The 24289-nt window shown below is 35.7% G+C and overlaps 1 non-coding gene and 1 pseudogene across 1 annotated transcript; both read left to right on the forward strand.

The window, feature by feature from the left end:
• The first annotated feature begins 305 nt into the window (after nt 1-305).
• Nucleotides 306-411, forward strand: LOC132061695 (small nucleolar RNA R71). The gene has a single exon (XR_009416117.1). It is a non-coding gene; the product is annotated as a small nucleolar RNA R71 (small nucleolar RNA).
• Nucleotides 412-4337: 3926 nt separating this feature from the next.
• On the forward strand, nt 4338-22748 carry LOC132061148 (uncharacterized; annotated as a pseudogene).
• Nucleotides 22749-24289: the final 1541 nt, after the last annotated feature.

Raw genomic sequence — 24289 nt, forward strand, 5'->3', positions numbered from 1 at the left:
CCTTCTTAATCTGGGTCTCATCAAACTTCTTGGTTAGCAAGGAAATATTCGTTGCGAGCTGAGCCAATGTTTGCTGGGTATCTTGATTCTCTTTTACCATATTCTGGATCATAAACTACCATAGGACACAATATTAGCATTGTTTGAGTGCCAAGCCTGATTGTGCCTAGTCAGCCTGTTAAGTATGTTGGTCACTCGTCGGTAAGATTTATCCATGAAACAACCATCAGCTGCATTATTTGCAATTGATTGCGACACAGGATCCACTCCTCGGTAGAACTTCTCCATTTAATATGTGCTCATGAAAACCATGACTTGGAAATTTCTGCAAGTACTCTTTAAATCTCTCTCAAGCTTCATATAATTGTTCCCCTGGTCGCTGCTTGAATTCATAGATCTTGTCATGAATCTCAGCCTTCTTGCTAGGAGGATACCACTTCTTGAGAAAGACTGCTACAATCTCTACCCATGAAGTAATAGAATTTCGGGGCAGCTTCGTGAACCATGCTCTTGCATCTCCAGCTAAGGAATATTTGAAAAGCCTCAACCGAATAGCATTCTGTGAAACGTTGTTTAGGATGTGATGAGCACATACATCCATAAAGTTCTGCAAATGACATTGAGGGTCTTTCTTGGTAGAATTCCGAAAGTAGCTCTCAAGCTTTAACAGCTGGTAGAGAGAGGAGTCAATTTTGACACTTGCAGCTCCAACCCGAGGATGAACAATAGCAGATGCATAGTCCTCCTCAGCAATCAGATCAGCGAAAACGTTCTCTTCATCTGATTCATTTGCGCGATCATTCAATCGACCACCCTGGTTACCAGCACGTTGATTTTGCTGATTCTAATTCATGTTCACCTGGTTTACAAGGAATAGCAAACAAGGTGTGATGGAATAAGCAAAAAACTTCAATCAAAGCAGACACTATTTAGTAATTTCAAAATCGTATTCCCCGACAACGGCGCCAAAATTTGATACACTCAAATTACATCTTTTATTAGCGTAAAGCGGACGATATCAAATATAGTAATCCAACGAGGTTGGGGTCGAATCCCATAGGGAATATGGTGAGAAAAGGTTACTACAATTGTAGAATGCTTAATTTAGGTCTAATGTCTTAATCCGATGATTTTGGTAAAAGTTGGTTGTTTATGACTAATGGCTAACTAATTTCTTTGGATTGTAATTTATGATAAAAGAAACCAAGGTTGTGTCCCCTTTAGATAAAGTGTATGATCATGGGTAATGATTTTGATGTACTTCTAATGGATCGTTATTTGAATGCACTTAACCTCTATATGAATCTCTGCTATTTTCCAATAAATAAAGATTATTTCTTTCTATGATTTTCCTAACTATAAGAAGGTGAATATTGAAGAATGGTTAATTATGCCAAGTAAATTCTTCTTATTCCTAAGTGAATTTATTAAACAAAGTTTAAAGCTTTGAGTTCTTGTTATTTATTCTTACCAAACACTAATTATTTTTCCAAAAAAATCAAGGTTTATGGCTTTAATCAATGTTTGCAACCATTAATTCTGAATGAAGAATAAATAAAACCTAATAATCCATTATGTGTATATCAATCACAAAACACCCATCATTGAGTTCACAACCCTAGTAAGGGAATTTAGCTACTCATGGCAAAGAATAAAAAACAAGAAATTGAAGAATTCATAATTGCTTACTTTTGATGAAAAGAGGAATTGATAATACTTGAATTGATGTTTTGAATCTCCAAAGTCAAGAGAGTATTTAATGTTCTAAGCCAAAAGTCAAGAAAATAATAACTGGTCCGAAATAAAACCCTACATTGGGCTATTTATAGGTTTTGAAACATAAAAGTTACAGAATTACACTTTGGTCCCCAACGACATAAAATACGGTCCGCATTTCACATTACGGACCGTAAACTAGTTTACGCCTTGGTCTTCCTTCAAAATTTGGGTAACTGCAACATCATAGATTACGGACCATATTTTGATTTACGATCCGTATTATGCTTGGTCGCATCTCATCTTGTAAAATCTCAACTTTCTGCCAAGTATCTTAATGTTAAATACGCTTTGAAATACGGACCGTAAAGTGGAATACGGTCCGTAAAAGTTGTTCGTATTTTGACATCTTCTCAGCATGCCTTTCTATTTCAGCTTATCTTTAATTACGCCCAAGGAATACGGCCGGTATTAGAGAATACGGCCAATATTTTGTCATCAAGGCCAAATTCTGCACTTCAACAGTTTTCATCCCAAAATTGCTCCATTACTTGAAAAACACTAAAAACACATTAAATTGTCACTAACTTGCTTAAAAACAAGTAAAACTTCTCATAAAAAGGCCTTAGATATGCCATAATTTTCTGGCACATCAAATATGCAGATAGGGATTATCTATATGCAGGAGTCAACTTGTCATAAGAAACAAACTGAGATAATGGATAAGAACAGGAGGAAGAAGTAGGAGTTTGACCTATGTAGTCAGCCATCCAAATAGGAGGTTTGGATGGTTTAGAGGATTTTCTGAGGTTAACAGAAGGAGCAGAGGAAGTAGGCAAGGTAGTAGGTGGAGCAGGAATAAAGGGATCAAGTATAGGATAATCAGAACTTGAATGATCAGATATAGAGTGATCAGAAGCTTGATCAGAAGTAGCTAAGTCAAGTGAGATATGAGGTGATGTAGGAGTGGAGGATGAGGGTGTAGAAGAAGTTGCAGTTGGATGAGATGGCATGGAAGAATAAGACTCAGAGTGAGGGAATTCTAAGATAGGAAACAAGGGAGAGCAGGAAGAAGCAGAAGAACTTTCTTTGAAAGGAAAAACATGCTCTTGGAAAACAGCATCTCTGCTACCAAAAAATACTTTGGAAATAAGATCATACAGGACATACCATTTTTGAGAAGAAGAATAGCCTAAGTGGACAGCTAGAATAGCTCTGGGGCAGAATTTGTCAGATTTTTTCACATTTGTAGCAAAACAAAGACTCCCAAAAACTCTTAGGTGTTGTAAAGGAGGAACTCTATGAAATAACCTCTCAAAAGGTGATTTTCCTTTTAATAACACAGTAGGTAGTTTGTTAAGAATGTATACAGCAGTTGAAACACATTCACTCCAAAACTTCAAGGGCATATGCTTGAAATCTTAGTGCCCTATACATATCAAGATTATATTTGTGCCTCCTCTCAACTACTCCATTTTGTTGAGGAGTGTAGACACATGAACTTTGATGAACTACTCCTAGGTCTATAAGCAATCTAGTAACTTGTTCGTTGAAAAACTCAGTGCCATTGTCAGACCTGAGGTACTTAATGCCACAAATAAACTGATTCTTTACAAACGAAAGAAAGTTCCTCAACGCTACAATTGAATCTGCTTTGGTATGCATCAGGAAAATCCAGGTATATCTAGAATAGTCATCTACCAGAGTCATGAAATATCTTTTACCATCATGAGATGGTACTCTATAGGGACCCCAAACATTAGCATGAATAAGATCAAATCATGAGATGAATAAGAAGAGCTAATAAAAAAGGCAGTCTTGTCTGCTTAGCAATAGGACACACAGTACATATGTGGTCTTTAGAGGAATTACACTTCAAATTGTCAATTTTCTTAAGAACAGAAAGAGGAGCATGTCCTAATCTTCTATGCCATATAGACAAGTCACTACAAGACTTATTTTCAATAGAGTTACAAGTCACATTGTCACCAGTAGGACATTCAGTTTCCACAAAGATTAAAACTATTATTTGTCTTGTTATTTAGACTAGTACTATTATTTAGAGAGGGGATAGCAAGTGGAGAAACAACCTTCACATGATCGGCATGATCAGCATCAAAACCAGCTTTCAGAATGTATAACCCTTGATCTTCCTTACCAATCCCTATCACCTTCCCGCTTGAGAGTTCCTGGAAAATGCAAAAATTACGGAGGAATGCCACAAGACATTGCAACTCTTTGGTATTTTGGACACAGATATGAGGTTGAATTTGAAGTCTGGGATATATAAGACATCTTTTATTGATTTGTCCTTGAAGATAGAAGCAACTCTTGTGTGAGCAATAGAGACTTGACCACCATTTGGCAAGTTTACTTTATTTTTATGCATATCTGATAGTTTTTCCCAAGTACTCAGTAAGTTTAGACCATGTACAATGTGGTTTGAAGCACCAGTATCCACAATCCACTTACAGTCTACAAGTTTAAACCAGCAGGCAACAATATTACCTGATACTCCAACTAAAACAGAGTGAACTGAATGTGCATTAGGATCCACTCCTTTTCCCTTGTTCAGCATCTGCAGGATTTGATTGTACTGATCTTGAGTAAAAAATGGTGCAATGGTTGGTGTAGAAGATCTATCTCTGGCACCATCCTACATATCAGATGATGATGATGATTGGCAGCCTGCACTTGCCACATTGTTAGCATAAGAGTGAGCAGTAGTACCTTTCTTCTTGTATTTGAAATCAACTGGATAGCCATGTAGTTTGTAGCATGTGTTCCTTGTATGTCCTTTAAAATTGCAAAAGTCACAGATAAGTGAAGAATTGTTATGATAGTTTTGGTTTCCCAAGTTCTTTCTAGGCCTGTAACCACCATTAGTTGGCCCATTCTGAGATCTGTTAGGCATATGATAGCCTCTAGTATTCAAACTGCTAGGAATCCTGCTGTGTTATTCATATAACCACTTGAAGAAGCTTAGTTTCTATTAGTCATAAGAGCAATTGAATCATTTTGCTCAGAATGAACAGCAGAGTTGCTACTACTGTTTCTCCTTTGGCTTTCAACATTAACAATCATTGTATAGGCTTGGTTTACATTTGGTAGAGGTACAGTCATCAACACTTGACTCTTAGTATGGTCATAAGATTCATTTAATCCCATTAGGAATTGCCATAGTCTTTGCAAACGAAAATGATCTTTGTATTGTTTTGACTCAGGCAATGCTAAAATCTTCCCAAAGTTTGTGAGCATTGGAAGAATGAATTATAGTGCTAATTAGATCTTTGGACACTGTATTCATAATCCAAGCTAAGACTATAGCATTGCATCTGTCCCACATATCATGCAAATTTGGTTCATAATTCTCTTTCATACAAGTACCTAACACAAATCCTAATTTGTTTTTACCACGCAAAATAAGCATCCATGATTTACTCCATAGAGAATAGTTTTATGTACCTTGAAGTTGTATTGAAATGAGTATTGAACCTTGTGTATCTAATGGATGAATGTAGAGAGGATGATTGTGATGAACTTCATCAATCTGTTGTGAGCTTACATTTGCTTGAGTTGCCTTAACTGCTTCAGAAGAGAAAGTTCTAGAGAAAAATGGAGAAGAAGAGAACACAGTTCATTCATTCAACTCATTTTCAGTTACAAGTATGTGTGTTGATGAATACAAGATATTTACATCTATATATACTAACTACACTGATTTAATCATGATCAATCTCCACTAACTAATTACAGTTGTCACTTTAACTACTTGCTAACTACCTAACTGACTCACTAACCACCTTTAAGTTATATCCACATTTGACCTACAGGACCCCTCTTCTTCAATATCATGCCCGAGTGCAATTTTTGAGACATTTTGACAGTGAGTGTCCTGCTAATTTATCATTTTGAAAGTTAGATGGCTTAATTTTATTTTAACTTGATAGTTTATATGCTCCTTTTATTTTCCAGGCTTTGATTTTTTCTTTATCTATTATTTTATGTAAGGATTTAATTGTTTTTTCACATTGCTGGGTGATTACGGTGATTTGATAAATTCTTAGAGAATATAAATGTTGAGAAGGAATTGTCTCATCGTATGTAATTAGTTGATCCTTTCATTTCCGTTGTTTCTACATACTGGAGGTTTAGTTTTTGTTTTTGAAAAATAAACCGGTAAAATTATATTTGAGTTGGATAGAATTAATTGACTGAGAAAAAAATTGACCTTAATTATGTCTAATTTGGGTGTTTGAGATTTAGCCCCAATGAAAAAGCGTGAAAATTGTGTTCGTATAATTTACTCGGAAAAAACTCATTTTGTTACGTTTTGAATCGTATTTTATGTGTATAATTTGATTAGAAGGAGAACAAAATTATTTCATGCATATGCTCTCGACGGTAAGGAATATTGAGATATTTGGAAAGCTCTTCAACCCTATTTTATTGCCTAAGAAGACTTTTGCTAATCAAAAGTTTAAATTCATTCATATAAAATTCTATTTTCTCAATATACAATTATATGTATGTTAATAGTAATTTTTTGAAATTTATGTATTTTAATTTAAATTTACCTTATTGTTTTTAATACACCTTAAACTATTCCTAACTATGTAATACCTAAACAAGCTTAATTTCAAAATGTATAATTAATTATATATCATATAGAAACATATGCTTTAAATAACCCTAATGTATGAATTAGTATATGAATTAACTCAAAATGTATGCTGCTTATAGAGGTTTTCTTTCTCAGTGAAAAGAGAAATACTATAAATTTGTATTCATTAAGTATTTATTTAATGATTATTTCGTAGATATAATAATATAATTTATAACATGTTTACTAGTATTTACTAAAACGAGTACTATTATGTTAGGCTGACAAACCGTATGATTCCAGGATAAACAAGGAACACAGTACGAGGAATAAAGACGTGCAAAAAATTGAAAAGGTTGTCTCTTTATCTTCTTGTTACTAAAAAATAATCAAGTCATATAAATGACCCACCAAAATGCCACACTTCCAAACAAAGATTTAGTTAGACAAGTGACACGTACACTAAATTAGTTAGTTCCTCTGTTCTTGCCACCTCCTTGGCTCTTTCCTTTGATTTCTTCAGATCAATTATCATCTTTGTATTGTATTCATCCTTGTGATAATGCTCTTTTCACTTTTGGAGTATTTTGGGTTCCTAAGGTATGAAAATTTAATGGAAAATACACAAAAAAGTTTGCTACTGACTGCAGGTGTGTCTTTATTTCTCTTTGCATGCAAATTTCTTTTTCTCCTTCGTATTTTGGTAAATATGATGTTTAATTTCTCGAAGTTTCTTTTTATTATCCCTTTATTTATTCTGCTTTTTACGTTTATTTTGTGTACTTGACTAGTTGATATAATAAACTATTTGTGGGGATGTTGTGGAAGTGGAGATTAAGGTTGTTTTCTTGTTTGATAGAATGAAATGGGATTTAGTATCATGCATTCTATTTTTTTTGTTGACGTCTAGAAAATCATGAAAACGTTGCGCACGTGAAGAAAGGGAAGATTAATTTTTACCTGTTCTTATTGTATATGTCTGATAATATATTGTTAATTCCAAAGGTGGAGCCTGGGTTTTGAATTTTGGAACGACGACTTCTTTCTCTTTTTTGGTAATTAGAGCAACGACTTCACAGTGCTAATAACTGGGTTCTAAATTTAGTATTTGTAAATATTTAATGAATTTTCTAATACTAATACAATATTTGACTAAAAGCTCAGGGGCAAGGGTGGTCAGATGAACACCCTTTGCCCGAAAATTATATCGGGTGTATAGTTGTATTTTGTCGATATTTATTGTATATTGAACACCCTTGGCACAACCAAACGGCGCAGCTCAGTGGCAAAGAATGTTCAAATTTGGTCTCATCTCGCGGGTTCGATCCACCACTGAAGCATTTTCGTTCACATTTTGAATTTGAAACAGATTGAGGCCCTATTGGATTTCATTAAACAGATTGAGGCAAATATATACGGCCAATACCTTCTTTACTTCATTTTCTGTTAAGTATTTTCTAAAATATTAGACTTAAAGTATAATAACAAAGGTAAGTTTATATTTGTGATTTAGTTTAATGCAGGCTATAATTATAATAAAGATGGTTATATTCATGATTTCATTAATATATTAATTACTATTACGTTTTATGTATATACCTGAAATTATCTCAACTAAATTTATAAAAAAAAAAAAAAAAAAATTCTAAATTTATTAATGTTTTTCCCTCACGCAAGGGACTAATAGTTTCATTTGCTTTTTAATTACTTCAAAAAGTTTGTTTAAAATCTCACTGTCTCCACCTATACACCTATCGAAGATGGTTCCTGTGTCGTTCCTCTCTGTTTCTTTTTTTATTCTCTTTTGTTATCATCCAACTTTTTTATTTTAGTTGTGTCTGGTGATTTTCTTTATTGGACTTTATTGAGTGATTTTCTTTGCTCAACTAAAAATTTCATCCAAAAACCAAAATTCATTTTGAATTTAGTGATGGATTATGCTTTGAAGACAAACTACAATGCAAAACGACAAAGCTAATTATGATGTAGTTCGATTTGAATTTTTTCGGTGCACCCACTCATAAAATATTTACTTTATAATTTTGAAAACCCTTAGCCAGATTCCTGGCTCCGCCGCTGTAAAAGCTATTGGTTCCGCCAAAACAGTAGTCGGGTGTTCTACTGCCGCCCCTCCTTAATTCATTGGATTTGGTTGTGGTTTTGAAATTCTCATTTAGTTGATATTTTTCTGCTACACTTTTACGTTTGTGATGGTCTTGAAATGATGGAACTTTTCTGCCTTATTGGCATCCCAATTTATCTTTGTTTGTTTTGTTTTCAAAAGAGCAGTTCCGCACAATGTTAATTTCATCCCTTTAACAAAGTACTACTAATACGTGGAATCTTCATGTTTTAAGTATGTTTTGTTTGAATGCTTATGCAAAGTTGCTACGAGACATAGATTTCTCTTTTCTTAACTGAGTGATACTACCATCTTTTGGGGCACTTAGCGACAGTGAACGAGTATTCTCAAGGGAATTCCTTGATGGGGATTTCGTGTTCATGTAAAAGAGACCACTATGCTGATGAGAACGTAGCTAGAAGAGGTTACTCTGGTAGATACTTCAAAATTTGGGGCTCAAAATGGCTAGAGTCCTCCCTTTGTCTCCCTGCGGAATGCTATCAATTTCAACGAAGCAGTTGTCCGTCCTTTTTGGAATTATGCATTCGTAAAATATGCAAGGTCACCTATTCTCTCTGCTACTTCCCTTTGAGGTTCATGGTTGGTACTTGTGTTTGTTTAGGGAGTCATATGATTTCTGTATTAACAGGACATTGACAAATATCGTTCATTTTCAATGCTCCCAACGGACATAAGCCAGTTGATATTCAACCATCTGGTTTACTCATGCAGCCTTTCCGATTACTGCATTGAGGCTTCCAGAGATTGGGCTCTGCATGTAAGTCCTGAATCTGATGTGTTATTTTAGTAAAGGATCTGCTAACGCTTACTTCATTTGATGGTTTTCTTTTTGTTGATCGGATATGTGCATGGGAGAATTTAAAAGAGTAAAAGATAATTGGATCAATGTCGTCTCTTCACAGGGATCATCATTACTGTCAGTATATATATGTAGTACTGAGGTTACAGATTCTGGATTAAGCCTCCTAAGGAATTGCTCAAACCTCCAAGCTTTATCTTTGGATTGCCTCGATAAAATTTCTTACCATGGCGTAAAACACATAAGTGGTAGTTATTGCTACTCTTTCTGGTGATATATCATATTGCTCTCTTGCAATTAATTACATACTGGGATTGTCTCTTGCAATTAATTCCAGCTTAAGAAACTGATTTTCAGAAAGCGGTTCATCATGGAAAGACTACCAAATTTGATAGAATTGAATTGATCTAATTCTCTCTATCCCCGACTCACTGGCTTAGTCTGTACTCTGTGCTGGAATCTATGGTGATGACAATCATTTTATTTGTGCTCCAGGTTTCTCAAATTTGACATATTTGGGTTTTTAGAAAATGCCCTGGGCTTACTGCTGAAGCAATGCAAAGTTTATCCTGCTTAGTGAAACTAGTCAAGTTCCAGCTTAGTGAAACTAGTCAAGTTGGATTTTGAGCAATGCCCTTTAATTCATGGAGGTTTTGTTCATCTTGAAGGTTGGTTTATTTTCCATAATCTCCCTGTAGAGGAGACGATATCTCTTTAATGTTTGGGCATTGTTATATTTTCAGTCCCTGGATAGAGTGCACTGGACACGCTCCTTTTTTCGTTGGTTGTGTGCCACCTTTTATGCTTCTACTTCCAACCTATTGATGTACTTATTTAATTGTACTTGTAATGCAAAGGTCCTATCTACGACATAGTAATTCTTGAGTGGGATGAGAGGGTCTATCAAGAGAATACCACCAAATTTATCATGCTCTTTCAAAGAACTAAAGTTAGCATTGCAAAAGAAAAAACAAAAAGAGGGGTTGGGAGAGAGTGAAAGAATCGCTTAGGAGAAGAATCATCGTCGGCTTATTAGAATTGCAATGCAAGAAAAGGTTAACTTTTTCTTTGTCAAGCTTTGTTACACATATTTATTGCACTCTCTATTTGGGTAGTTAACCGCTGCTTTATCATGCTCTCTCATGGTCCTCTTTTCTTGTTGAATCATATTTAATTTCACACGTCGAAGATACATCAATGACTGGTTTGATGCGGTTATTATTTCTAATTTACTACAAAAAAAACTTGGGTAATCAGCTGATAGAGTAGCGAAATCACTTCTTCCTTGTTGTATATGACAGGATTTACTATTCCTTAAATTATACTTCAAACAGGCTGACAAGTAGTAATATTTAATTCAAACTAATTGAGTTCTTTAAAACTGGAGATGGTAGATACTGAAAGTTTCCTTGTCAAAAAGAGAAAGTAAGTGGAACGGAGAATCTTTCGTTGGTAATGCAGGAGCGCTAGTGAACCTATTTAGAGGGTACAGTTATTTCTGAATCAAGCCTCTGATTGTTTTCTTTGACTTGTTATGCTTTTAATTGGTTTTCAATACATCGAGTTAGTTTTCTTTTGACTTTTATGATTTAATTTTGTACTTGTTTTCTTTGACATTGTGCTTTTAATTGGTTTCATTGTTGTGTTTTTACTTTCAGGTTTGACAAATCTCGAATCACTCTCTATAAGGGCTGCAAGTGTATCACGGATTCAGACTCAAAGCCTCTTGCATGTACTCTTGATGAATTTGCTTTAGAATCAATTTTTTTTCTCTTGGATGAATGTGCTTTAGAATATTCATATACGTTACTGAGCTTAGCATGTTTCATAGAGTTTCTACTTAAATGTTGTTTATTTTCTCACAATGTACTTCAGGGCTTGTGAGTTTGAAGGAACTTTAAATCTCATGTGATGACATAACAAATGCTGGAGTGTCTTATTTGAGAGGTATCAGTTGTATTTGTGGTGTTATAAACTTCTCAAAGTCCCATGATTGTATTAATTGGTCATACGAGGACTGTTCAATGCTAGGTCTAGGTGATTTTTTCATTATTTTAAAATATTCCTGCCAAGGATTCTCTTCTCCTGAAAACATGTGATGCTTTGCTTGTGTTTGTCATGAAAGACACATCCGCAAGCTTAATTCACTTTCTCTAGTATCGTTGGTTTTGCTGTAATGGACATCTGTGTTAAAACATTTAAAATGTGCTTTCTTTTGTTAGATGATATCTTTTTGTATCAATGAACTGTTACGTTCACGCTGCCTCCTTTAGCTTTCTGATTTTGATAATTTGGAAATATTTCAGTAAGTAAAGCTCAATTAGTAGGTCCATCTTACTTTTCGGATATGTATGTGATGTCAGCAATTGCAGTTAAAGATCTTTAGCAATGTTGGTAAACCATGGAAAGTTGGATTCTTGAAAGTTGACATAGTAATTTGACTGTATCCCTTCCCACTATTTATAGAAATATGTGTCTTTTTGGCTGATTTTCTTAAAGTTTGTATTTCTACTTTTTTTAAGTATGATCAAGATATAATCTGGTTTGATAATAGTTTATTCCTGTTGGTTTTACAGATTTGAACAGACTTGTCATGCTAAATTTGGAAGGGTCTGATGTTATTGCCTCATGCCTGGAGTCCCTCTCAGGTCTGCTTTCATTGCGCTTATTTCCACGTTCATTTTGTAGGCCTACTGTGGGACACAAATTTAGTGAAGGAAAAGAGAAACTTTCATGGAATTGCTTTTCTCTTGCTCAGAAGTGAAAAAATATGAAGAGAAGAAATTGGGGGGGCAACCCTTATATTCTGCGAAAAATTCTCTCGATGTAAAACGGAAATTGGAAAGCCTAGAGAGAACCTTTACGTTTTTTCTTTTTCAATCTTCTTTTTCTCCTTCTCAACCAATTGATTCACCTAGAAACGGGAAAAAGAAACCAAGAAAAAAGTATCAGTCGATAGATTCAAGTTTCCAGATTTGAATTTGTTAGACTAGTTTAGAGATTGTTTACACGCTGGCTTGAAGCTGTGTATTAACGCCATATAATCTGGTTATCATTATCCCTCCACCAGGAAGAGAGCTTTCTTTATCTTATCAAGGTACGCCTTGTCTCTTTCAGGTCTTGCAAACTTGAAATCTTTGGATCTGTCTGACACTGAAGTTGGAAGCAGTGGAATACTTCAACTCTTTGGTTGGCTGTCTAATAATACCTGTCAAACTTTTAATTTGACCTGATTTTGGAACTGATCTTATATGTTATCAATCTTTAAAATGCAATTTGTTGGGTGAAGTTCTTTCTGTAGAAAAATCATATTTTTATATGCATTGAGACTTCTTGAGGTTCTTCATTTTAATCAAGTTCCCAGTTCATTTTCTTATGGTCGAAAAGGCATTCTGCTTAAGGGGCATTCTTAATTAGTCATCCAGTTTAGCTAAATGTGCCAGTGCCACCTGCCAAAAAGTATCTGTTGTGCTTGTGGATGCCGCTGGCTAATCATTAAATCGAACTTCAGGCTGTGCTTCATTTTGCAGTAAAAGGAGAAGTGTCTTGTAGTTGTGGTACTCTGTTGTGATTACTGTTGTCTTTGTCTTTGTCTGAGACTGATTGGAAATAAGTTGTAATTATCTTAACTTCTCCAACAACAACAACAACGGTTGTAATCCCACAAGTGGGGTCTGGGGAGAGTAATGTGCACGCAAACCTTACCCCTACCTCGAGGAGGTAGAGAGGCTCTTTCCGAAAGACCCTCGGCTCAAGTGCACCAAATCAAATCAGTTATGAAATGGAGACAAGACAGCAGAGAAACATGACAACTATTAAGGAAACAACAAAATAATGCGATAAACGGGAATTATTATCTTAACTTCTCCGTTATGTTCATTTTTGGGTTCTTTTCCCCTTAATCTATGTTTAATGAGTTCTTATGTTCTTGTTATTTTTCTGGCTAGAAATGAATCTACATTCCTTGGCGTCAATTTTATTATCAGAGAATTTCTGTACATTTGACGGATTTTCACACTTCAGAGACTTCAATTTTAATTGAAAGTTAAAGCCGAAAATGTCAGTAAAGTGATGCAATATCTGCTGCTGCTCCTCTGCCATCAGGCGCTGGAGCGTTTGGGGGAAATGATTAGATGTTATTGTATCTGCATTTTGCATTTCATTGGCGTGTATGCTGGATGCAACTTTTTGACTTGTAAAAGCAATGTAGCCTTAACAATTTGATGCCACTGATTTATCATCTAACACATAACATGATGCGCTGAATTGAGTGATTCAAATGTTTTAGGGTTGACAAAGTTGGCAGATCTCAATCTCTCATTCACCTCAGTAACGGACAGTTGTTTGAAAGAGTTATCTGGATTGACTTCGCTTAGGTCACTTAACCTCGATACTCATCATGTAACTGACTCGGGGTTGGCAGTTCTCACCGGTAAGCCATAAAATCTCTAGTTGCTTTGATTCGAATGCAGTTTCTGAGGAACTACTCAGTCATAAGACTACCGTTCGCTTTGGTTGGTGCTAGCGTGATTCCTTCAATTCATTTGTTTTGTTTGGTTTGGTTGCTTTCCTTTTGGACATTGTTGTTGAAGCTAGAATTGTTTAATTACATCTTTCTTTTCTACAATATTTTCTAGTGCACCTGGTAGTTTGGTTACTATGAGTTTTCAGTAGCGCTGTTGAAGTATCGATTGCTCAATACTAGTCAAACCCATTTACATCATTCTTTTCTGGTGTATTCCTGAACCTTTAACATCCAACTTTTACTTCCATTTGGAAGCAGGTTTAATTGGATTGACTCACCTGGATCTTTTTGGTGCCCAGATCACAGATTCAGGGACAAATTATCTGTCATGTAAGTTGAAGCAACCATTTATTCTCTCTAAGTGCTTTCTCCAATTGATCTAATGCAAAGTAATTCAGCTATTATTTGCTTCTTGGTTTTACTAACTACTAGTTTCTGGACACATGCGTTGCACGTGTGTTTAACGATAAGATAATATTAAATATATGTGATAAGTAACTGTAAATTTGACTGGAAAAAAAAAAGTATAAGCTGACTTTGATAAATAGTTGGCTTACTCAAATGACTTTATTGTTCAACATAAAATATTAGGGATTGTTCAAACTTGCAAAGTTGAACAATTTAATTTAGTTAGGTAGGTGCGATGTTTGATGAGATAAATTTTGACGTAATTAGGTGCCGGCTGATGATATGATTGTACATAATCTAATACTTCTTTATAGATAACATTCTTGATGTATGGTTCACCCCCGACGTTTTATTTGCTCCATCATGACTATGACTTTTATTGAGAACATTATATTCATGTTTTCAATTATGCTCGCATCTCAAATCTTCTTGTTGTTTAATTATGGCATATAAAGCTATTTAAGTTTAGATGATTAATATCGCAAAATATTGAGCAATAAAAAAAAGAATTTGGATAGAGAGGGGGGAGTATAGCATGTTTTTTTCAAAATTAGTTCCTTGCAATCATAAACCAAGCACATGTTGAGTCTTTTCTTAGTTTAATCTTTTTTTTAACTTTTATTAGTTTTTTTTCTTTTTTTTCTTTTTTCTTTTTGAACAATCCTATATTTGATCCATTAGAAAGGCAAAAAAATTATATAATATTAAATGAAAAGAGAAGAAACTAATTGTAAAATTTTAAATCAGGAAAGAAAGAAACGGAAATATACCAAAGATATAGTGAAGATCATATTATACTAACTAATTAACAACAAATTAAAGTAGGAAGATTTTTGCACTCTTAACATATATTTTATTTATTTATTTACAGCTCATCCTATATTTTTAATGATTTTCATTCTTCTTTTATATTTTCCTACAAAATCATACAAAAATATTTATTCTTTTGTTATTTGTGACGGCAAAACAATAAACATACAATTCAAATATTCCTAAAATTAATATTGTGTAGTAGTTGCATACCTATTATTCCGCCATCATCTGTTTGTGTGTTATAAGGTTATATTACCCTATCAAAGACTCATTTGAAAGGCTATTTTATTTATTTATATATTTAATTAACAATTTTTTAATTAAAAAATTTATCTTGTTGTTGATCTTAAAAGATGATAGCTTTACCGCGAATTGCTTTATGCTACTATTTTAGTTTTTTGTTTTGAAAAAAGGTTGAGTAGAGATCACATTTGTGTCAAGACAAACCTGTAGCACCAACATTGTTTATTTTGGTTGACGAAAAATCTCAACACCAAAAAACAAAAAAACAAAAAAATTAAGTCGCATTTATTTATTTTAAAATATAGTAACTGTGATATTCCTAGCAGAAATATAGAGAATTTGGGCAGAATTGGAATTTTATTGCTAAAACTGGTTTGTTACAACACTGTCACAATCAACAGTATATATGACTCAATTACAAGAGAGAAGAAGAAGAATGAGAGAGAGATCGAGAATAAGAAAGAAGGAGAAGAGAATATATTTTTAGAGAGAGAAAGTTGTACCAGATTTTTCCTAACTGATTTAGCCATGTGCAGATATATAACAACCCTACCAACAACTGTAGTCCAGCTGTCATTGTTATCTAATTTGCACCGTAAGATTTATTAGTTCTACTTCTAATCTGGGCCGTTGGTTTGCTTCTCCACGTGAGTTGTTTGATGAGCACATGACTTCACTTATTTCCCCTAAATGCAATCCAAATCCCTAATTCCCAATTCAATCGACAAAATTCTCCAAACCCTTACCGACATAACAATTCCACCCCCATCGGAAAAACCTTGTCCTCAAGGTTGGGTTTGAACTACATACTGAGGAAAACGACTCCGCATATCCGTCCAATCCTCCCACGTTGCCTCATCAGGTCCCAAATTAGCCCAATGAACCAAAACCTGTACTGATGCTGCATTGTTTGATTTGACGATATGCCGTCATAAAATAGCTAGTGGCTTAGCTACAACTCTACCCTCGTCTTCACAAGCTAGAGGTTGGGGTTGAGGTGTTATAGCAGGCCCCACATGATGCTTCAACTAAGATATGTGGAACACCGGATAGATCTGCGACTCGGTCGACAACTCCAAACGGTAAACAACTGTCCCTATCTTGCTCAAGATCTTATAGGGCCCATAGTATTTGGCACTGAGCTTGAGGTTACAACGTACCTCAACTGAACTCTGCCTATAGGGTTGTAGTTTTAAGTAAACAAAGTCACCGGGTTGTAGAACTCTCTCAGACCTGGTCTTATTGGCAAAAAACTTCATTCGTGCTTTTGCAACTTGTAGATTATCCTTCAGAGTCTGTAACATCTGCTGTCTCTGAGCAATGCATGTACTCACCTGGTTATTCACTGGGTGAGGTAATGATCCCATGGGTATGTGAGGTGAGGGATACCTATACAGGGCTTCAAAAGGGGTAGTTTTAACAAAGACTATGGTGGTTGGTGTTATACCACCACTCTGCCAAATACAACCATTTGAACCATTGTTTGGGTTTTAAGAACTCCATAGACCTCAAATATGTTTCCAAACACCTATTAAGCCTTTCAGTTTGCCCATCCGACTGAAGATGGTATGCAATAGTCATGTTTAGCTTAGTTCCCAATGACTTGAAGAGGTGCTGCCAAAAGTGACTAGTGAAGATGGCATCCCTGTCAGTGACTATTGATTTAGGCAATCCATGTGGCTTATAGACCTCTTTGAGAAACAATTCTGCAACATCCTTGGCAGAGTAGGGGTGTTTTAAGGCCAAGAAATGACCATACTTGGTCAACCTATCAACAACTACTAGGATAGAATTCTTGTGATGGGACAAGGGTAATCCTTCAATGAAATCCATACCAATATCTTGCCAAGGTAGATTAGGAATTGGTAAATGTTGCAACAAGCCTGGATAATGAATATTTTCAGTTTTAATTCTTTGGCAAATATCACACTCTGCCACCCACTGTCCACTGAAACACATCCTTTCTCATGCTAGGCCAATAAATAATCATCTTGATCCTTTTATAAGTAGTATGCTGGCCTGAGTGACCCCCAATAGGTGAATGATGCAAACTTTCAAAGATTCTGCTCCTGAGATAGTACCCTTACCCACATAGATCCTTTGATCACACCTAATAATGCCCTGATGCAGTGAATATTTGCCTGAGTTGGAGGGATTTGTCATCAACTCAGTGATTAGTTGCATTGCTGAAGGGTCATGATCATAACTTTCACCTACTTCCTGCATCCAATTAGGCTCATTGACGTGAAAACAGCACACAAAGATAGGATCCTCCTCATGTCTCCTAGATAATGCATCAGCCACCCTATTTTCAGTTCCTTTTTTGTACTGAACTTCATAATCAAGCCCTAACAACTTGGTCAGCCCTTTTTATTGTAGAGCAGTGGTTACCTTCTACTCTAACAAATACTTAAGGCTGTGATGATCAGTTGTTATGATGAAATGTCCCACCATTAAGTAATGTCTCCACCTTTCTACAACAAATAGAACTGCTAAGTACTCTTTCTCATAAGTAGATAATCCCCAGTGCCTAGGAACCAAAGTTTTGCTAAAATAAGCAATAGGTTTGCCCTCCTACATCAAAACTGCACCAATTCCCTTTGAGCAGGCATCAGTCTCTATTATAAATGGCTTAGTAAAGTCTGCTAGGGCCAGAACTGGGGCAGTAGACATAGCTTTCTTCATTTCTTCAAAAGCAGCTTCTGGTTTATTACTCCATTGGAATGAATTCTTTTTCAATAGTGTTGTAAGTGGTTTACTTATCCACCTATAATCCCTGACAAACGTTCTATAGTATCCAGTCAACCCCAAGAATCCTCTCAATGCTTTAAGTGACTTAGGAGTAGGCCATGAAACCATTGCTTTAATTTTCTTTAGGTCAGTGGACACCCCTTCCCCAGTGATTATATGACCCAAATATTCCACCTTCCTTTGAATGAATGAGCATTTAGATCTTTTGGCATAAAGTGTTCCATTCTGAGAATGTTCAATACTACTCTCAAATGTATAGCATGATCCTGTACTGATGAACTGTAACTAGTATATCATCAAAGAACACAAGAACAAACTGTCTAATGTGGTCTCTAAAAACATGGTTCATTAAACTTTGAAATGTGGCTGGAGCATTTGTCAAGCCAAATGGCATCACCTTGAACTCATAGTGTACCAAATGAGTTCTAAAAGCAGCCTTGTAAATATCCCCTTCATTCATTCTTATTTGATGATACCCAGCTCTAAAATCTATTTTAGAAAAGATAGATGCTCCATTAAGCTCATCCAGTAAATCATCCACTAGAGGAATTGGGACTTTATCCTTAACAGTCATCTTATTCAACTCCCTATAGTCTACACAAAACCTCCAAGTGCCATCCTTTTTTTTAACCAATAGTACAGGAGAAGAAAAGGGTGAATGACTAGGTTGAATTATGTCACTTTCCAACATGTCCTTAACTTGCTTTTCAATCTCATTTTTTTGAAAAAAAAAATTATAGCTGTATGGTCTAATACTCACTGGTGTTAATTCAGGCTTCAGTGGTATAAAATGATCATGGAGTCTCTTGGGTGGTAGAGATTTTGGCTCAATGAACACATCAGCAAATGCCTCCAATGCATCACTAATATCAGCAGGTAATGATTCCTCTTCCTCCTTTATCTTTTCTGCAGTGATAGTGAATAAGTGCCCCCAAAACACCTTGCTCTTCTTGAGCAACTGCTTGACACTGTTTGAGGTCATGCTCTTAAGATTAGCTTGGTTGTGCATCCCTCTCAACCTAGCCCTTTGCCTCATATTTTTCAAAGTCTAGTAACACAGGATAGTGCTTCTTCATCCAATCCCCACCCAAAATCATGTCAGATGCACCCAAATTAATAAGCCTGACATAATCTTCAAACTCAATCCCTTGTATCTTCCACTTAAACCTGGGGCATATGTGATGACTCATAACCTGATTGTCATCTGCTACAGTCACTTTCATGGGTTTAACTTATCTAATCACACTCCCCATTTCCTTAGCAGTCTTCATATCTAGAAAACTATGTGTACTATTAGAGTCTAATAGCACACTCATCATCTGTTTCTTGACTTCTCCCATGAGACTGATAGTGTTAGGAACCTCAGTTCCTAACAGTGCATGTAAACTAATAGCCTCTTCTACTACCTCTGATTCATTGAAGACTATGGCCTCCTCTTCATCCACTGCTATAATTTCTCCTGTTGTATCTTCCTCCTGCTGAGGATAGAAATAGCATTTAGTTGCTTATTTTTACACTGATGACCATAGGAATACTTGTCTCCACATTTATAACAGAGTCCTTGACTTCTTCTAGTCTCCATGAGTCTATTATTGCTTCCCCCTGTCTGCACATTCTTGTTAGTAGCATTGTATGATGGAACACTAGAATGTCCTGTTCCTTTACTCCAAGTCACCTTGTTCTTTTTGTTAGCTATTTCTATCACATTCTCATAGTGTCTTGCCTTATCCACAGCCTGGCTTAATATGTAAGGATCTAGCATTTTCACCATAGGTCTAATGTCATCCTTCAATTCTTCTATAAAGAATCCTAGGAAAAATTCCTCAGGAATAGTAGGATTCCTCATCAGCACCCAAGCCTTTAGGTCTTCAACCCTCTCCAAGTACTTATTAACCAACCCTTTTTGTTCCATCCTTTTGTATGCTCCAAAGAGATTAAGTACACTGTTGGATCCTTCAGCAAACCTTTTGCACAATTCTTCAGTAAACTCAGTCTAACCTACATTTCCCTTACTTAAGGGGTAGGAGAAATACCATGCTTCTGCTTTCCCATTTAAATGTAATACTGCCATTTCTAGCTTCTCCTGAGGATCCACCACATTATTGTAATGGAAATATCTTTTGCATTTTCTTAATCATGCTTGTGAATCACCATCTTCAAAATATGGAAAATCCACCTTATGACTAAACTGATTGATATGATTTCTTGTTGCAGGAGCAACCATTTGATTCTCACTATTTCTATTGCCAGCATTTCCACTATTACCAGATCCACTAGTTTTCCCTTCAATTGTTTGATCATGGCCTCTAGGTGGGCTGCCCAAAATTCCATCATGGACTGTCATGAACCTTTCTAACACCATATCCAACTTTTTACCTAAGCCATCTGGTTGCTTCAGATTTGCAACGAGCTCCACTATGTGATTTTGCAACTGCGTTTATAACTTCTTCATGTTTTCCTCCATGGATTTAGACCTAGTTTCTGGAATAGTCATATTTGTGTGGGCCAGGATAGAGCTCTGATACCAATTGTAATATTCCTAACAGAAATATAGAGAATTTGGTGCGGAATTGGAATTTTATTGTTAAAACTGGTTTATTACAACACTGTCACAATCAACACTGCATATGACTCAATTACAACAATGGAGGTGAAAATGAACTAGGATGGCAGTATTGAGCTTGAATAGACCTTGAATTAACTTGAGAATTGTAAGAAAGAAGAAGAAGAATGAGAGAGAGAGAGAGAGAGAGATCGAGAATAAAAGAGAAGGAGAAGAGACGATAATTTTAGAGAGAGAAAGTTGTACCACTGATTTAGCCATGTGCAGATGTATACAACAACCCCACCAACAGCTGTAGTCCAGCTGTCATTATTATCTAATCTGCACTGTAGGATTTATTAGTTCTACTTCTAATCTGGGCCGTTGGTTTGCTTCTCCACGTGAGTTGTTTAATGAGCACGTGACTTCACTTATTTCCCCCAAATGCAATCCAAATCCCTAATTCCCAATTCAATCGACAAAATTCCCAAAATTCTTCAAACCCTTACCGACATAACAGTAACATTTGCAGATCTAATTAACATTAAAACAGAAGAACAAAGCAAGTATCAATTATCAGATTCCAAAAAAAGTTATCTGTAGAACATTATGAGATCTATTTATTCGAAGAATGAAATACAAGGAGAAGGATGAAAAGAAGCAGAACGAATATTGTTTCTGATAGAAGAAGGAAAAACGTGCAAAGTGAATTAATTTGGTGATTTGTTTGATCAACTTTTATAAAGCTCCTAATAAAGACTATGATAAATATTATAGTAACCGAGTAGAAGCTAAGAGGACCAAACCAATAAAGATTGGAACGTGAAAAGGTTGTCTACTAAGATGCCATTAAGAAATTATGGATATGTATATCCTATATATATTAATACTGGGAGATGAACCAATCATCCACCATTATCAGGTTCAATGCATTTGATTTTATTAATTTAGTTTATTCCTAAAAGTTTTTTTTCTTAAGAATAAAATTGTCACTCAACATTTAATATAATATTAATATTTATATTTATTATATTAGATGTTGTATGTTTTATCACATTTTAATTTACAGTGAGCAAAATTGTAATCTAACTTTGAAGGTAGGAGCTTCCCACTTTTAGTATAATATGATGATTTGTAATATTATCATACTAATATTGACCTATGAAGCAACTGATTTAATGAGAGGAAGCGTTAAATCAATGTTCTTGGTGGCTTTCCCCTCTGGGTGTTTCTGATTTTTGTGGTCGCTTTAACAAATTGGAGATATATTTTGGCAAGCCAATAGTAATAGCTCTACTTCAGTTGTATAGAGGGAAATTAAGTTTCCAAATTTTCTTTCAATTACAAATTCTCAAGTTTTTTCATGTCTCGTCAGATTTCAAAAATCTCCAATCTCGAGACCTTTGTGGTGGTCGGTTGACGGATGCTGGTATCAAGGATATAAAGGATCTTTCTTCTCTGAGGTTGTTGAACCTGTCACAAAACCTGAAGCTAACCGATACGTCCTTGGAATTTCTGTCAGGTAACTTGTCTATTTCAGTCCACTTCCAGCAGTTGAAAGGCTTGCCAAAACTGCTGTGATGGATGATCAATCCGGAACTACAATGGCAACCAATGATTCATAAGATTAATGAAGAAGATAGAATACTTAAAACACAATGTTACACTATGTTTCTCCTGACATACTGATTGCACCATGCTAATGAGCATAAACCAAGTATTACAGTCGTGAATGATTTCTGAAATACAGATAGTGGATCAGAGTGTCACGCGGGGTATGGAGGTCTTAAAAGGGATGTTATCGAATATTCATGGAGTGCTCTAGCCATAGTGCTCGCTGAATTCTAACACGTCCTTCGAAAATGCAGGATTGACGTTGATGGTTACTTTAAATGTCTCAAATTCTTCGACCACAAATGATGGCTTGGCAGTACCTGAAGGCTATTAAGAATTTACACTCACTATACCTGGAATTCTGTGGGGTGACTGCACGTGGAATCAAAAAGCTTCAAGCCACAGCCCTTTCGAGTATTGCACGATACCGCCCTAATGAATGATATGCCTTCATTTTATAGATCTATGTATGTACATTTGAACAGTCCCTAGTCAACGATGGGTCAATGTACATATGACGTTTTTCTGGTTTCGGATTATCTCCTTTTGTGGATATATTCTGCAGACTGAGACGTATAATGCGCAATAATTCTTGCTAATATTACTTATTAAAGCTGCTAAAGAATTGTTAGTGTTCAGCTTACTTATTGTAGGGCCTGGCTTCTAGTTTCATAAAGTCCAGATCATTTGAGCACATGAAAAACAGAAGAAATGTGGATAACATGTCCTCTGACCAAGAATTTGGACTCACAAAAACAAGTATATTTCATCACACATCTGTGTGGACTCTATCTAAGACATTAATTGTGACATCTATATATACACAAGGAGTTTAAAGAATGCCTGTATTTTCCCCTTTGTCCACCTAGTAAATAAAATGGAAGACAAAAATCTGGAAAAATCTTGAACAAAGAGAAGTTTCAACAGCATAACAGTTTCAACAGTTTCTTTGAAATTAATACAGGTCTACAAATTGCATGTTTTGTTATGAGCTGGAAATCTGAAAGGCATATTGCCAGTATGTGAGACTCTTGGCATTAATTCAAGAAGCATGAAATGGAACAGAATCAAGAACACTATCTGCAAACTGTAATGAAAACTTGAAAAGTGACAATAGTAGAGAACAATAGTAGAGAAGTCAAAACTGCTCATGGCAGCAGAGCGGGACTATCGATTCCAAAAACCCAAGGAATGAAAGCACATAGTACTTGACAAGTACATTAAATGTGAAGTTATCTCCTAACAAACAAGCTGTACTTCATACACATTACAGTAAACTCAAATTTGTTTAAGCAGGAAATTAAATGGTTAGTTTTTGAGTTTGGATTTGTTCATATGCTTTATAAGCATAAAGTATCATCTGCCTTCTTTATCTTCAATCTTCAGTCTTCGGTTCCCAATGATTAAAATGCGCAAAAGACCCCTGCTTTCCCGTCACTCTCTTCAATTCTGCTTCTAGACCAAATGACTTCCTAGCAGGTACTAATGCCTGGACAAACCAGTTGTTATACCAGTCAAACAGTAGTGAATCATAAAGCAGGATAAGCAAATAATGAAACAAAATGAATGAAAGAAAAACAGATAGCATGGAACTCTATGATGAAAAAGATAGACATCAAACCTTGACAATCTTGGAAAGGATCCAAGGTAGAGCCACTTGTGAAGTAACACGGCCACCCCTGCGAGTCAACGCCTCGCGTATGTCAGGAAGGCGATAGGATCTGAAGAGATATTGTTCTAAAGTTATTAAACAGCTTCTCGTAAAGGCATTCACAAATCAAACAATAAAAAAACGGAAAAGGACCAAAACTGCCCCTATCGTTTGTGAAATTGAACCAATTTGCCCCTCATTAAAAACCAGGTTGGTCGGTCTATGGCCCTCACGTTACTTTTTTTGCAAATTTGTGCCCTTATTTTTAAACGGACCCTAACAGAATTTAATTAGCCCCTAATATCTAATTAATTAGGCCCTAAATAAATAAAAAATAGGACCATATACCCTTATACTTTGCGAATGTAAAATATGTGCCCCTCCCTTCTTCTTCACATCCCACTTCCCTCTGCTGGCCGCCCCCCATAGCCACCGCCTGGAGGAAGTGGGGTGTGGATAAGAAAGGAGGGGCACATACTTT

Source organism: Lycium ferocissimum, chromosome 6, assembly GCF_029784015.1.
Source record: "Lycium ferocissimum isolate CSIRO_LF1 chromosome 6, AGI_CSIRO_Lferr_CH_V1, whole genome shotgun sequence".
Classification (NCBI taxonomy): domain Eukaryota; kingdom Viridiplantae; phylum Streptophyta; class Magnoliopsida; order Solanales; family Solanaceae; genus Lycium; species Lycium ferocissimum.